Below are 15488 nucleotides of genomic sequence, written 5' to 3'. Positions count from 1 at the left end.
AAACCCTGAGAGGAACCAAACATGAGAAGACTAAACCTTCTTGAGTGGCCTGGAGTAGTGGTTCTCAACCTCTCACCTTTAGGCTCACGGAGCCCTCCTAGGCCCCTCTCAGTACCCTGGTTTAGAACCACTGGCCTAGAGAATAGTTAAAATTATATTGAATAAACCGGTACTAGACAGGTAAAAATACAATGATTTATAACAAAAGTTAAAACAAATAAAGGCATAAAGAATGTAGAGTTTATCATCTTTCATTTTCATTTTGTAGTAACACAAAGTCCAATAGTGAGTTTTTGGTTTGTATTTTATTTACACCAACAAGTAAAATGATAATAATATTTACAATAATAATAATAATAGTAATAATAACAATAAATATAGCCACACGCAGTGAGTACAGCGTCCAAGCACACATTAGCCCAAAAAAGCCCAATACAATTAAGCATACCAAAAATCATATTTTGTACATGAGTGTCAAATTTGGTCCCTCCCTGTTATTACTCAAGAACTTTAGAAGTTCCTTCCTGGTGGGTTGATTGACATAATGTAGCTACACGCAGTTAAAATGTCACATTTTTTGGAATAATTATCATTACTGCACAGTCTATTTATCTATTTTTAATTGTAAACTCTAGAAGTAGTTTGCATTTTTATGCAATATTAATTAAATATGATAAATAAATGTGAGAAATGATAAATGTGAGAAATATGTAACCTGAAAGAGGATATGACACAGAAGGACTGTGCCAGATCTTATGTCATTTAGACAATCTTCTGTTCAATCTTCTGTCAGGTTATAGCAACACCTATCAATACAGTTACACCAGCTTTTGTCATGCTTAGACACTAGTCTAAGCACCTCCTATGCTAAGTTTTATAACAGTTGATGCAGAGGTAAAGCAGTATGTGTAGGGATGTAACGATACACTCTACCCACGATACGATACGATTCACGATACTGAGTTCACGATACGATTTTCTGCCGATTTTTTTAAACAAAATGAAATTAAAGACAAATTATGACAAAGTTTCCTTTTATTATTTCTCTTTAAAAAATAAAATAGAATAATGTATGTGCGCTTAGCTTTCATTTATATAAATAAAAAACAAAACCAAAAACAATGCTGCACATTTCCCCTCACATTTCACATTTTGTGTAAAAAAAACAAATGAAATTTTAAAACAAATCCCACATTATATAATAAATAAATAAATAATACCAACAAAGAAAGTAACCTCAAATAAATGAATTAAGGTTTTGCCTGTGCTCCTTCCAAGCTTGGTAAAGTGATGTAAAGTAAAGTGCTGTAAAGTAAAGTGCTGTAAAGTAAAGTGCTGTAAAGTAAAGTGCTGTAAAGTAAAGTGCTGGCATTACAGTATGGCTAAAGTGCTGTAAAGTAAAGTGCTGTAAAGTAAAGTGCTGGCATTACAGTATGGCTAAAGTGCTGTAAAGTAAAGTGCTGTAAAGTAAAGTGCTGGCATTACAGTATGGCTAAAGTGCTGTAAAGTAAAGTGCTGTAAAGTAAAGTGCTGTAAAGTAAAGTGCTGGCATTACAGTATGGCTAAAGTGCTGTAAAGTAAAGTGCTGTAAAGTAAAGTGCTGGCATTACAGTATGGCTAAAGTGCTGTAAAGTAAAGTGCTGTAAAGTAAAGTGCTGGCATTACAGTATGGCTAAAGTGCTGTAAAGTAAAGTGCTGTAAAGTAAAGTGCTGGCATTACAGTATGGCTAAAGTGCTGTAAAGTAAAGTGCTGTAAAGTAAAGTGCTGGTATTACAGTATGGCTAAAGTGCAGTAAAGTAAAGTGCTGTAAAGTAAAGTGCTGGCATTACAGTATGGCTAAAGTGCTGTAAAGTAAAGTGCTGTAAAGTAAAGTGCTGGTATTACAGTATGGCTAAAGTGCAGTAAAGTAAAGTGCTGTAAAGTAAAGTGCTGGCATTACAGTATGGCTAAAGTGCAGTAAAGTAAAGTGCTGTAAAGTAAAGTGCTGGCATTACAGTATGGCTAAAGTGCTGTAAAGTAAAGTGCTGTAAAGTAAAGTGCTGGTATTACAGTATGGCTAAAGTGCTGTAAAGTAAAGTGCTGTAAAGTAAAGTGCTGGCATTACAGTATGGCTAAAGTGCAGGCGCGATGGAATGCAGTATTTAGGCTCCAGTGTGTTAACCAGCAATCTAAATCTCTCATTTTCAACTACTGAAAATGGCCTCATATCTTTTGCCACGAAAATACCAGTGCACCTCATGTAAACGCGCTTGTCAGAGTGGTTTGCTCTTTTATGAATGATTTTCGCTTGCGCGGGGTGACCGGAGCTTCTCACTGTGGTGCCGGTTTATATGTTTATCATGTTCGTTGCGCTATGTGTACTTCAGTATCCTGTTGTTTTGTCCATTATCTTTATTCATTTTCGGTCTTGAGGAAACCACACTTCTGATTTGAAAAAGAAGGGGGCATCCTCAAGTTCCACATCTTCACCTGCGGTCGCCTTTTTTCTAGAACGGTGTAGTTCTAGGGTTGCCAAGTCAGGCATAAATCACCACCGCAACCTTTGAATTTTCACCCATTTTGGATAAAGCTCGATTTGGCAACCAGGCGAGGCGCAAGTGTCCTTCGCTGTTTAAAGTGAATATCGATTCATTTTACTTGAATTATCGATTTAAATCGTGGCAAAAATGCATCGATTTTTAACTGTGTATTGGTGCATCGTTACATCCCTAAGTATGTGTGTGCTTTATACTTGGCCTGCTCCACCCATGTTTTTGATTAGCATGTGACATCAACACTATAGAAGTTCCAACATTTTTTGATAATTATTGAAGTTTAAGTTCACAGGGTTCCTTTGATACCATATTTATTTATGTGGGGTAAAAATCCAGAGATTTAGTTCGCACTCAAATATTTATGTAATTTCGCATATTATGTATTATGCATACTAAGCTAGAGGGCATAGCTAAATTGTTCTTGAGGCAGTTTTATAGGGCATGAGAAAAGTAATTAGGGAAAAAAAATAATTTTGTTTCTATGTCATAAGGAGGGAAGAACCTTGAAGTGCCACCAGTAGGCCTATCAGGCTGAGATCAATCACCAGAGTAAGTGTTGACCAAGTCTCATGTCCATACTTAGGTTTGGTCTGTGCAATAATAATTACAGAGAATAATATATCATATATAATGATCATAATAATTGTAACAACAATAGCATAAATAATAACAATGAATAATACTGCCAATAATAATAATAACATTAATATATTATTATTATTATTATTATTAAAACTTAAAAGACACAACAATAACAAAATTGATCATCATTATAAATAATATTGCCAATAATAATAACAATAATAATAATAATATTATTATTATTATTACAATTAAAACAGATATAATAATAATAATAATAATAATAATAATAAAAAGAATATGATGATTAATGTAATAATAATAATAACAATAAAATTGATGATAAGAATAGTAAAAAGAATATGGAAAATGGTGAATATAATGCAAACAAAAGTAACACAAAAATAACAATAATCTAAAAAATACTAATAACAATAATATTGATAATGATGATGTTAATGATAATAATTTATTAATACTACTACTACTACTAATAATAATGTTTTATTAATTTCTAATGTTATACTATATAATAATAATAATTATTCTAATAATAATAAATATTTTAATATAACTGTTGTTAACCTTTTAGTAATATAAACAGTAATATTAATTATTTATTATTATTATTATTGTTATTATTATACGAGTAATGCAGTGATGTGTGTGCTATATTTTTAATGTCTGTTATTATATTAAGCTTATTAAATTACTATAAAACTATATTTTGTATGAACTGGTTGAAGTAAAATAAAAATACTACAAATAACAATGATCTAACAAAAATAAGTACTAGTAACAATAATATTGATGATGATGATGTTAATGATAATACTACTACTACTACTACTAATAATAATAATAACTAATAATAATAACCACTAATAATATCTAACAGTAATATTGATTAATTTTATTATTGTTGTTATTATTATTATTATACGACTAATAATGCAGTGGTGTGTGTGCTTTATTTTTAAATGTCTGTTATTATATGAAGCTTATTAAATTAAACTTTATTTAGTAAAATAAGACATATTGCGTTTGTAAAGCCGCTCGCGCGTTTGTGTGTGTGTGTGTGTGTGTGTATATGTAATATTTACAGCCCCGCGCGCTCCGCATGCGCATGACGTCACCGACGTCTCGAGCTGTTTGTTCTGGATTGTGGGAAAGAGAAGAGCGCGCGCGCACCTTGACACAGATCAGTCAGGTAAATGAAAAGCGAGCTGTTTTCCTCTCGTGTGCTGTGTGTTCTGTAAGGCGAGTGTGTTTAAGAGCCGGAGGTTTGCTTTGGTGCACGTATGGAGCGTGTGCGTGTCTGTTAGAGAGCTGCTGCTGCTGATGAAGGAGTGAGGAGAGCGGAGAGGCCCTGCGTCGTTTCAACACTGACAAACTCACACTCATGTAACATTAGCACAGCACACACTGCACACACTGCTCTCTCTCTCTCTCTCTCCCCTCGTTATCTGGGGCTTCGTGTTTACAAACACACGCGCACTTCAGTGTCTCTCTAACACGCCACACTAAATGCTTCATTCAGCTCAGGCTAGCTAGCTGTTATGGCTAGGTTGTTTATTAGCCATCTAGCTAACAGGCCATTTTCATAGGTAGGTTGGGTGGTATGCACGAAGAGCGTGTACGCTGTTTACGTCACGTAACTCGACCTGAGATGAGAGGCACGTTCGTGTTCAAGCTCACGTAGTTTGTTCTGGAACTTACGCACAGTCGCGTAGCTTTATGTTCTAATCTTTCTCTTTTTTAGGATTTTAACGTCATGTTTTACACACTTTGGTTACATTCACGATATTACTCGTTACACCAGATTCATCAGTTCACAAGGTTTTAATGTCTAACGCAGTCATGGACAATTTAGCGTCTCCAGTTCACCTCACTTGCATGTCTTTGGACCGTGGGAGGAAACCGGAGCACCCGGAGTAAACCCACGCAGACACGGGGAGAACATGCAAACTCCACACAGAAAGGACCTTCTTGCTTTGAGGCGACAGTGCTACCCACCGAGCCACCTTATGTTCAAATCATAGTCGTACACAGTACAACTGGCAGTAAAATGCTTTTGTGACTGCTCGTCCACATTAGTAATTATAAAATAGACAAAATATATATTTATATTAAATAAAGAAATGTTTTAAAATGTAAAAAGTGTAGACATTTTTACAATCTAGCAGCAAGTGTGCAAAAGTGACAAAAGTTGTGCTCGAACTGAACATTATACTGAACATATATTGTGCAATGTAATGCTGTGAGTTGTGATTATTATAAACAAATATATTTATTTGCATATATATATATATATATATATATACAAACACATATATGTATATATATATATATATATATATATATATATATATATATATATATATATTTAGATAAAAACATATTGCTTTGTTGCATATTGTCTCTCTTCTTACATGCTGTTTATTGTCACAGTATGCAGACAATTTACTGCTGTTGTGCCATTTTGCTTGCAAGTGTTACACCAGTTTGTACTTGTTTCATCAGGCTTCTTTGCGTTTATATTTATGCATTTAAAAAATGTAGAATTGACCGGCTGTCTAATATCAAGCTGTAGAGTTGGAATTTGGATGTTTTATTTTGTGTTATGCCATTCTTTCATAAATTCAGTTTTAGATAGACTTTATTCATCCCGAAGGAAACAAATAAATTATTATTTATGCTATACCTACAATTCGATGTTTACGTTTTTGAAGGAGGACAATTTAAAACTGGATTTTATGATCGTGGAAGAACTTCAAGTTGTACATTGAGCAAGCTCTTAGTTAAAATCATTGCATATTATGTATAATAGTGTATGTTATACACATACATATACACACACACTATTTCTGCTGGTGTGTGTACACAGTACACTGCATAATGGCACCAGCACCATAGTGTCCACCAGCTGAAGGTTTACCGTTTAAATGGAACTTTGCTTTGGTTCAGAATCCCAATTTCACATAGTATGACGCTATTTCCAACTAATAACTTCAACATTGACACTGCATTGTGGGTTCTGGTCAATGAATAGTGTTTTTATACTATTTTTTATTTAATAATGTTTCGTTTAGATTTTAAACTAATCTCTCTTTGCATTATTTTAACTCCATATAAAACTCTGTACTTGTATTCCATACAGTATGCAAATGATGGCTTTTGCAGTCTCATATAAACGTTATTAATTTGAAGAGGCATCATACTATGTTAGTCTGGTATAGATTTTGACAACGCAACAGCTGTAGCTACAAAGTTAAGTCACTTACACGGGTTTTCAACGTAGGGACAATGGTTGTGTCCGAAATTGCCCCATGTCTATTTAAGTACACTATCCCCTTCTTTCAAACTGTAAGAATTTGTGCAGCCTACGTAGGGCACTGGATGGGGATTTGTAATACGGCCACACGCACAAACGACGTGTAGCGGTGTCAAAAGCGTAGTAGCCGGTTAGCTAACGTTAGCGGTAAATAAACCCAACGCGGTGGAAGCAGACAGTAAACGTGCTCGTTGCTGTTTTAGCATTTTATTTGATATTATTTGAATAAAGTACTGGCATTCTATGTCTACTGTTTGAGCTCCAGTGCTTAGTGGCGATTCAGAATCGGAACTGGGACGCTGTAAGGCTTAGGTCGCCATTTTGTGCGCTACTCGGAGGAGGCGAGACTGAATAACGTCTCAGTTTAATGGAAAAAAGACAATTGTAAGAAAGTACACAACAACACATTTTCATTTGCTTTCCCACTGGCAGAGTGTCTAAAGTATGTTTTTAGAGAATTATTCCAGTTTGCTCCGAAACTTGACCGGCTCGGTCCGCTTTTTTACAGGCTAGCATGTATGCTAGTGCTTTCGCTTTTGCATTGACCACCATTATGAATAGTTTCATCATTCACTGCAAATGTACCACACTCGCAGGAGTCTGGAACCTTACTTTGCATTTTATGTTAACACACTCGCTGCGTGAACGTGTTGTATCGTTATCTCGGTCGACACACTCAACAACAACATTGATTTGACTCATTGGTTGTTAGCAAACGTCACTTAGGGAGGTTGCATGGATTAGTACTTTTCTGCTATTGCATCTTGGTGTGACAACGAAGCGGTTGAACTAATAGTCTTAAATACTGGGACAGTTTATTACCTGTATTTTGAGCCACTATTTACTACCACTTTACTAAAAGGCATTATCCACTGACTGACTTGCAGCCTGAAGGACGGCTGATGACTAACACTTACAGTGACAGCACAAATTATGTTGTAAATGAGCCCATTTTGAGTCATTAGGCCAACATAAACATGACTCACTTTCATCAAGCATGCAACTACTACTATGAATAATTTGCTTATTCTGTTGTATTAGTTCAGCTTGGTTCTTGTGGTAATGGATCTCAACATAATGCATGTAAAATAATATAACAATCATATAAGGACGGTCGTTAAAATAATCTGCGTCAAACCCTTGAATAGATTTGTCAGATAGCTTAGTCATTAAGAGTGCCACATTTAACTAGGGCTGGGCAGTTTTGTATCAAAAATTTGTATCACAGTATTTTTTTTAATATATGCTGATGGTATGTTTTATTTTCTGTATGAGTGGGAGTTTTTTTTATATGTCTGTGACTTATTCTGCTGTCATAAGTACATATAATCAAAACATTTTTATTCCACCATGTATATGGTGAAGGTTTTGAGTACTACAAGGTTTTCTCAGCCCCACAAAATGACACAATATATGATGGAATCAGTACATGTGAAACAGGTTAAACTGAGGTATGACTTCACTGACTGTACAACTTGATCACAGGTCTGTTGTAGAGAAGTGAACGACTTCATATATTTACGCTTCCAGCTTGCTTCGGTGTTGTTGGTATAACGTCGGTATAGCAAATAAACTACTAAAATATAAAGTATTTCTGCCCGACAAACCGTACAGTATATAGTGTTTTAATCTGTCAGAGCAAAAAAAACTTCTAAACTGCAGACACAGTTCATTTCTTTGCTGTTTTTGTTTATTTTTTTTCAACGTATTGAGAAAACCCCTCTCATCTGTTAACATTGTTTTGCTAATGCTACCTGGCTAACAAGTGAGCTGTGTCTAATCTGCACAATGCTCCATAGGGCTTTTAGCGGCGTACAATATTATATGATTTGCTGCCTATTGAAGCTTACATCTGTTGTACTAACTATGCTACGGTAAGGTGGTATATGAAAATTCCATACCGTATGAAGAGTCAAAGCTGGTACCGTCATACCGCCACAGCTCTACATTTAGCTAGTACTGAGTTGTTGTGCCACATTTAAGGTGAGCGAGACTGATATTAAAACTAACTCATTTGGTGTTTTTTCACAATACAAGAGTAGCTTTTAAAGACATTGAGGTATAACAAAAAAGGCACATCACTATTTATTAATTGCCTTGCTTAATACATCCATGTAAGTTCAATTTTAAAAGTAGGACTCGGAACAGAGTTACATGTGTTAAATAACTTAATTACCTAGCTTTAATCCAGCTGAATTTCTTAAGCGCAACATATTTACCTAAAACTTTAAATTATTATGCATAACACTGAATAAAACAAAGAAGAATAAAAGAGATAATTTTTTTTTGTTTCAAAATAGCGCTTTTCATTGTTGGGTTTAGGCTTTACAGGATGTCATGCATGCTTTGATTGCAGCACACACTTGAAAAGCTTCAGCTTAAATAATATTGTTCCTGCCAATAAACACCCCCCCCCCCCCACACACACACACACACACGCCCACCCATTCCCAGTGTTGAGTACTGTTTGTAGCAGTGTGCCTTGCGCAGTAAGATACTGGCAGATGTGGAACTTGCTGTTTTGTTTCATTATGTCCAAAACAAACTTTCTCTGTTTGTGTTGTGATATGGGGTTTAGATGACATTTTACTTTTGGTTTTTGGGTAGCCTAATGTTATTCTACATGTTAACCTCAGGCATGTGTGGTATAGGCTTGTAGAGTCTTTTTGTAAATCAGTTCAGGTTTTTTAAAATTGAAGCAACAGAGGTTAGCTGATAACCGAACACAGTTAAATAGATAAACTGAACACAGCGTTAATTAAAAGAGCAGTGGTGCTAGGGAAGTATTTACATTGGAACAACTAGGCCTAGGTGTGTCCATTACCTATAAAGTCATGGCAGTATGATAGTATGGGTAGGGTAATAGCTTTGTAAGGAAGCAGTGTGTTGGTTTCTTTAGTCAGTGAGTGGTGCATGCCATTAAATTAAAAACGCCTGGTCTTCCTGATGAATAATACTCCAAGCTTGTGTGGTCATTTGTTTAAACATTTGTCTGTTCCAGAACACTAGTCATGGCAGTATGACTGAGACATTTTACATATTTAAGCTAGAACTGTGTGATGGACCAAGAGGATTGTGAAAGTAACTGATAATTTCATGTTAGTAGTAGTGCAGCATGGGTTGTATCTGGTCAATGTGCAACTATTCTGTGTGCATGTGTACCTTTTTAGTTTATCGCAAGTGGCTATGTACATAGCTGTCTGAGCTGTCTGGCAGTGCAAAGTGCATGTAGATTGCATTAAAAATGAGAACTAGGTTCATGTAGAAATTAAAAAGGCACCAGGAACAGTAATGCCAGCTCTTCCCTTGATCAGTTTATTTCAGGCTGGCTTCATACGCCCCATATTTTGCTGGATTGTATTGTGAGGTGTTTTATTCCCCTGCCCAAATTTTCTTGGTAGACTGACTAGTTGAGTTGCTTTGGTAACTTCCTGTCTGGCCTAGCAAGCGGAGCACTACTGCTGTCAATTCTGAGATTTAAGCTTACCTTAGTTATAAGAGGGATCTCAAAGTGCAGGAGTTTCTGACAAAATATAGCCTGAATTAACTGTTTGCAGGTCTGTTACCAAAAATGCATCTGAATTAAGTGCCTCAGTAGATTTTACATACACTTTCATGTTCAGACGCCTGACCATCTTAGTCTAAAACATTAGCTGTTAAGATTAAGTTGCTTTCCACCTCTGTTATTTTAAATATTTAAAAATGCTTCTGTTGTACCCTTTTAGTCACAAGTGTGTTTGTGTGGTCAGCCACTAATGTTGGATGAAAATGACTAATCAATGTAAAATTAATTCTGAAGGTGTCTGATGTTTGTCATGGCTCTGTGCAAAGGGAATGGACTTTTTCAAACTGTTGCCACAAAAATGGAAGTATTTAATTTTATTTAATTGATGTTATACACCCGTTAGCATTGGGTTTGGCTGAAACGACTGAACTCAATTATTAGTAGGGAAGTCCAACATACTTTTAAGTAGATGGTGTGTCTTAGAACAAAATAAGTTTTGCTTGTTATCTACAATTAAATGTGAATTCATGAATTAATGTCCTGCCTGAATCGTGTATTGTTTAAAGTGCAGGTCATTTAGGTCACTTATACTTACTTTCTGTACCACAACCTGCCTTTGTTGACCTTTTTCTGAGCTTCACCTACCAAATAGATGTATTTTATTCCTTTATTCAGTCCATTAATGTTAAGGGGTGCATATAGAACCCCAAATTAGATGTTATTTAGTTGGTGGACAATTTCTGTAATGACACTAACATGGTATTATGTGTTGTATGCCAGTGTTAGTTGGACTCTTGATCAGGATGTCACTGGTCCAAGGCCTACTAATGTTAGATTGTGACTATTGAGCATTGAGTGCTTGTGTTTTGGGGAAAAATAGTCTGCTACTTTTAAATAATGTTTACACTTATTGGTCCCTTTATTAGATGCACACCTACACTCTGTGAGCATCACAAATGTGTATTTTAGTTTAACAGTACATAAGAAGTGCTAACTAAACATGCAGAACATAAATTAAGATGCACTTGAAGTGAATATATAAGCTTTTCCTGACAAGTGTTAGTTATTATAGAAGAGTTTTACCTTTATACTGGGGGCGGCACGGTGGCTAAGTGGGTAGCACTGTCGCCTCACAGCAAGAAGGTCCTGAGTTCGATCCCCAGGTGGGGCAGTGGGGCAGTCCGGGTCCTTTCTGTGTGGAGCTTGTATGTTCTCCCCGTGTCCGCGCGGGTTTCCTGCGGGTGCTCCGGTTTCCTCCCACAGTGTGATATAACCTTGTGAACTGATGAACCTTGTGTAATGAGTAACTACCGTTCCTGTCATGAATGTAACCAAAGTGTAAAACATGACGTTAAAATCCTAATAAACAAACAAACAAACCTTTATACTGGGACATAATGTGAAATATCCACAATAAAAAAGAAGATAAAAGAATGACATGTCATCCTCCATACAGAGTTTGACATGTTATACTTCATACTGATGTAAACTGGCTTCACCGTTTGTATTTTTAATATGTAATAATTTCAGCATTTATTACCAAGCATCAGCTGTTGGAAATTAATAGAAATGACATTTGTAACTGAAGGCATTAATCATTGACTTATTATGTTGGTTATCAGTTAACCGATCAATTACCCTGTAATTAAGCCACAACCGACCAGAAATGCAGAGTGAATCGCTGGGTTTTATCCTTGGTTCTTGACTGGATACAAGAATTTTTATTACATTATAATTTTAGGATATATTTCAGCACTGAACACATTCATTTGTGTATATGCACTATACTGTATGCCATCATAGGTTGCCTCCCAGTTGGTCAGTAAGAAAAGGGTGTTTGGCATCTATACTAAGCTAATACTAAGCTTTAACTTCACTGTGATGGAAAACAGTCCTGTGGCAGCATATTTGGTTTTGTAAATTTGTCTGTAGTGTGGCTGTCTCCCATATTATTCCATTCAAAATAGGTGCCAGCATTTGGGACAGGGTGTCCTGAGTGTAAACACAACTCTAATAGGCTCACCCTGTCAGCATTCTTTAAAATGGAATTTTATCAGGCGTGTCCAAACCTGTTGCATTAGACAGTGTATAGGACTTAATGTACTTAATTGTCAGTTTGTTTACTGGTTAATGTTGCTGTCAGTACTTTTGTCATCATTGTGCAGAAATGTTGTAAAGCAAGCATTTCTGCAAGGAACATTGCGGTGATGCTAAATAGAATTTCATAGGGATGTTGCAGCTATTGCCTGTTTTAAACCAGCCTTGGTGGTGAAGCATGTTAGGTGAGACCGAACATTTGTAGTATTTATGCTTGAAATATTAATTTTATATTTATTTTAATGCTACCTAATTACATTTTTAAGTGAAGTGAATATTAACAATTTTCAGTTACCTTTATATGCATCTTTCACACAAACATATAGCAAATCTAAAACACATAACTAAGAAGTAATGTGTAACAGTAAGATGAACACAGTGAGCAAAACCAGATCAACATCACAAATCTAGTTTTATTTTTTTTTTTAGATTTGTTTTAGATTTGTTTTTAGAACAGTTTAAGCCCAAGTTTGCAAATAAATGACACTTGTGCACGTTTATACAAATTAAAAATCAATAATAATTTATTTATGGTTGAAAATAACTCCGTTCGGTTCTCCGCACCGTCCGCCATAGTTTTTATTTTTCTGTGAGAAAAGTTGTGCGGCACTGAATGCCGGGATGGCCTTTACTGTTAAGGGAGCATCAGATGCTCCCTTGTTATTCTGTCAAAATAGCGTTCAGATTTAAGGTGACTTAGTAGACATCATTTTAGAACATCTAGGAATTTGAACAGCCTACTTTTCAGGAATTCGCGTAGGATGACGTAAAATGCTGTCTATGTAGAGAGCTCACTAGGTTTTCGAACACACCCATTGTGATCGTTTTGGCAAAATTTGCGGCTGATATTTCTTTAAAATATTACTTGGTAGAAATAGTATGTAGTTTGGGACAGAGCATCTGCTTTAAGAGCCAGCTGTATGTAGCAGAGCAGCTTGGTTATTTGTCACATTATATTATTTATGTGCTGGACTGTGTGTGATCCATCCAACGATCATGTGTGTCTGTGGTCCGGGTTTCCTTTCTGCAAATGACAGCCTGTTGTGACTTAATAAATCACAAGAATCATTTACACATAACTAAAGAAAATAAACCAAATATAGGTTTCATATTAAGCTTTAGCACAATAATAATCTATTAAGGAAGCAGTTAGAAAATACTGATTAATAAAGTTTTGAGCTTTTTAACTTTTTTAAGCTGCTCTCCAACACTCCTCTGAGAAAGCATACTGCACCCTTTGATTAGAGTAACATAGCAGAGAATGGGCAGTTATTAGCTTAGTGGTTAAGATACTAGACTAGTGATCAGAAGGTTGCTGGCTTAAGCCTCAACACTGCCAACTTGCCATTGTTTGACCCCTGAGTGAGGCACCTAACACTCAGTTGCTTGCACTGTATTCAGTCACTATGTAAGATGCTTTGGATGGTATGTCTGTTAAAGACTGGACAGTGATTGTGTAACGTTAATGTGTGACAGTGACAAGAACTTTGATTATATTTAATTGCAGCAGTTAATGGGTACTTGTGACTGTCACTCGTAATTCATTTAGCATCCCTTTAAAACTAGTGTGCCAGCACAAGAAATGTGCTTTAGTGTGATTAAGGTTCAAAGTATACATATGTGTAACATTTTGTTCTTTATAATCAAAAATGCAATTGATTGTAAAGTTCTTAATCATGCTCTTATTATGATTATCCTTAAACTTGTTAAACAATGTGCAGGATCTTCTAAAACAGGGGTGTCAAACTCACGGCCCGCGGGCCAGATCCGGCCTGCCGCGTCATTTTATGTGGCCCGCGAGAGGTTTAACGACTGTATGATTGTTGTGATGGTTCGAGTCGTTACAGAGACGCGCTTATAATTTACTGGGACTCCTGCGCCTTTAAAAGACAACCGTGACATCGTAGTCATGGCAACTAACTTTAACCTTCGCTAAGAAGCCATGTGACTTTTACGGCAAAGAGAACGCGAAGTAGCGTAGTCAGTAATGTAAACAATAATAAATAAATACAAATAATTATCTTTCAGTATAATACCCAAGCATTGTCTGTAAGTAGTGGGTTTTATATTCTCAGTTGTTAGTAAATGTTTAGTGAGTATATCACAGCGTTTTAGTTACAAATTTACCGTAATTAAATACAGTTGTTACGTTACTAAAGCAATTAGTATCTTTACACAAAATGCTAACTCGTTATTTTACGTTTGGTTAAATCTCATATTGTACCAGATGTAACACTTGATTACAGCTGTGTGCTTGTACTGTATTAGGTTCTTTATTGTTTTTATTGTTTGTATTTTTACTTCATTTTGATGCACACAGTGTATCACACAGCTGGGGAGCAAATAAACCGACTGTATTCTGAAGGGATCTGTCTGTCTGTCTGTCTGTCTGTCTGTCTGTCTGTCTGTCTGTCTAGCTGAGAAAGGGGGATAAACTATTAGTGAGGGCAGAATGATTGTCTTAAAAATACGCTGTAAAATCCTAAACAAACTGCATCTTTCAAAATGCATGCTGATTTTGTGACCTGCAAAGTGACACATCCCGCCAGTAGATGATGTTACACATATTTACACATGATCCTAAAATGTACAAGAAGATAAGTAAGAAATTTAAGCAGAAGGAGGAAATTTAATGAAAGTGAAAACAAGTTTGTGCTTCAGGAAGAAAAACCGGTGCGTCTCTTGTGTTATGAGGCCGTGTCTGTGGTAAAGGAAGACAATATAAATGCAGAATTTAGCCTCCAAGAAAAACAACAGACTGCAATCACTGCAGGATACGTTACAATTGGCCCTTTGAGGGCCACCATAATGCTGATGTGGCCCTCGGTGAAAATGAGTTTGACACCCCGGTTCTAAAGCATTTCCAGTGTATGTAATGCCATTCCTTGAATTTGAATACTTTTACTTCAGGGAAGCTTTTTTTCCAGATTGTTTGTGCTTAACTATTAAGAAATTATGTAAAGCTGAATCATGGCATAGTAATTTACATGGGTAAGCTAAAAGACAACTCAAAGATGATTGCAATGACCAAGCATTCATTATTTAATTCTGACAATGTATCCTCTCTGTCCAACATTTTCAGGCAGTAGCGACCGCTTGAGTGAGCACGTGTGCCATCATTCAGCTGTCTTGCCTCTTATCTGCTGACATCTCTGGTCCTGGTGAAAGCGTCTTCACCGCTGAGTGTTGCTGGGGATCATGAGCACACTCAGATAGAGAGGGGAGGGACAACATCTAAAAATGTAAGTCAGGCATTTATTTAAACAGCTCTTCCTTTCTGTTGTCCTGTCAGTGAGTAAACATCCTTATTTACCCCTTCAGTTGAATCAGACAAGCTTAGCTTTTCACTGAATCATATAAAACTCTTCAAACTTTTTATGCATTAGATTAAATCTTGTATCAATAAAACAAAAAACAGAAGCAATCACTTTCCTT

At 36.0% G+C, this 15488-nt stretch overlaps 1 protein-coding gene across 2 annotated transcripts in view; it reads left to right on the top strand.

The window, feature by feature from the left end:
- The first annotated feature begins 4283 nt into the window (after positions 1-4283).
- Positions 4284-15488, top strand: part of brd4 (bromodomain containing 4) — a 66345-nt gene continuing 55140 nt past the window's right edge. The window contains exons 1-2 of one of the 2 annotated variants that reach the window (XM_063015402.1): positions 4284-4327; positions 15136-15295. The gene's annotated coding sequence lies outside the window, so the exon portion shown is untranslated. Of the gene's footprint in view, positions 4328-6622; positions 6836-15135; positions 15296-15488 lie in introns of those variants that run through there. The other variant, XM_063015393.1, reaches the window with a different exon arrangement.

The sequence above is a fragment of the Trichomycterus rosablanca genome, chromosome 2, assembly GCF_030014385.1.
Source record: "Trichomycterus rosablanca isolate fTriRos1 chromosome 2, fTriRos1.hap1, whole genome shotgun sequence".
NCBI classification, from domain to species: Eukaryota; Metazoa; Chordata; class Actinopteri; order Siluriformes; family Trichomycteridae; genus Trichomycterus; species Trichomycterus rosablanca.
Note: the sequence above shows the minus strand (reverse complement) of the source record. Positions and strands in the feature narration are given on the sequence as shown.